Raw genomic sequence first — 2070 nt, forward strand, 5'->3', positions numbered from 1 at the left:
AAAAAAAAAGAAAAAAAAAGAAGAAGAAAAACAGCCAACCCTCACCCAGAACTGAACATGGGGAGCAAACTGAACCGCTCGTGAGTGACAAGGTTCCTCCTTCCTTTTGGGATAATGCCACCATATTTTTTTTTCTTGTTATTGTTGGGTTTATTGCTTCTGCTCAATATACTACGAGCTTCTTCAGTAAAGGACAGTCTCACCCTTGTTGGTTTCCATTTTTATATGGGACTGCAAAAAGAAACCTCTGCCAGTCTCAGCCCAGGGACAAGTCCCACCACCACCGTGCTGAGATGCAAAGCTCGCTCCTCTCCCTGCTGCCCCAGCTCACCCCTGGAGAAGTTGCTTGGTCACCGCTTTCCGTTGCATCCACCTGGCCCTCATCCCTCCATCCCTTGTACCACAGAGGCAGCACTGTTAGTGATAGTCTGCAAGAAGCCTGTTAGTGCAACGAGATGGATTCATCCTGTCTGGGTTGCCTGGACCACTCCAAGGTGTGAGGAAGACCTCCTTGAGCTTCAGAGCGCTTTGTTGCTTTGCTGGGTATTGCCAGCACTGTTGCCTCAAAAAGCCAAAGAAGAGAGAAAAGCCAACGTGGGTGTGTGAGCAGGGGGAGGGCAGCGGAGGGATCACTCTGTAGTGCCAAGAATAGGACTGTTAGGACACTCCTTTCTATGCCTTACAGTTTGTGCCACAGGGAAAGGCGTTGTCCAGATGCATTTGTTTTATATATACTGTATATATTTATATATATAAGATAATACATGCAAGCTTGGTTGGTGTTTTTTATTAAACGAAATAAAATCCATTGAAAATGTTTGGGATGTTTGTGCTGCATCCAGGTCCCTGGAGCCAGGCATTGAAATTCCAGCCACAGCCTCTCTCACCCTTGTCAGAGCTCTGCCCAGCAGCCTTGGGCAGCACTGGAAGTGGCAGCTCACGTCCTCTCGTGACAACCCCACAGAAGTGGTGCTGGAGGGAGCCACACTCCTTTGCAGATTTTCCCCACAGGCATTTGCAGCTTCCTAGAATACAACAAGGATCTCCTCTCCAATCAGATGGGTTCACATGGTTCCTGAGAGCACAGGACATCCCTAAGGAAAGTCTCTGCCAGCACCTCTGACAAGTGATGTCTCAGCATCCCACCAAAGACCTTATCTCCCCCCAGTTCCCATAACCAGTGAGGCTTGTCCTGTGGCCTTAACCACTCTCCTTTGCTCTCCCTGCCTGCTGTCCTCCCTCTGGGCTCTAGTTAGGACCTAATTTTTTTCTCTCCATGAGGAGTAGAGGAGATGCAGGACAAAAGAGGTTTCTTCCATACAAACATCCTGAGGAAAACTAGGATCTTTTATGTTGCTGGTGATGCCTGCCTCTTTGAGAGAGGCAGGGGGCTTATTTATGACCAATAGCACTTGTGTCCAAACTTTGCCATGGAATAGTCTGACTGAAAGCAGAAGAGCTACTCCGTGGTCCAGACTGGACTATAAGGGAAGGAGAAGGAAACTCAGTTATGAGAGAGAGTTCTGGTAGAGGGGCTTAGGTCTCCACTCTGGTTTGCTGCAGACACACTGGGCGTATGTAAATGAGTGACAGTGGGCTTTGATAGACTAAAACAGCATGTTCAGGAAATGAGAAAAAAATCTCTTCAAAGTGAAGGTGAAAATTAAACTGGCAGAAGATGAATGGAAATCCAGCCAGAGTATTTGAGCTAACACTAGGAAAAAAGCCCCAAATCCAAACTGGAGCAAGTTGTGCCTGTGATTGTATGTGTTGCTGCTGGAATTTGTTTTTTCTCCCTGTATGGGTATTTTTGAGGGGGGAAAAAAAAAGTTAAATGGTGATCAGGACAAAAAGCTGAAAGTCACAACCAGAACATCAGCAGGGATAGGGAGGCTGGGCAAGCACTGCATTTTAAGAAATCCATCGTGTTCTATTTGATCCCTTTTTTTGGCTTTCTGGAGAACCTAACATCTCTAAATATTTCTATCATGAGTAGTGTGGTTCCAGCTCCTAGAGCCAAGTGATCATGTTGGAAATCTCAGCCTGCACTTAGAAACTCACTCCTGATTG

This window comes from Corapipo altera, unplaced genomic scaffold, assembly GCF_003945725.1.
Source record: "Corapipo altera isolate COAL_440 unplaced genomic scaffold, ASM394572v1 79, whole genome shotgun sequence".
NCBI lineage: Eukaryota > Metazoa > Chordata > Aves > Passeriformes > Pipridae > Corapipo > Corapipo altera.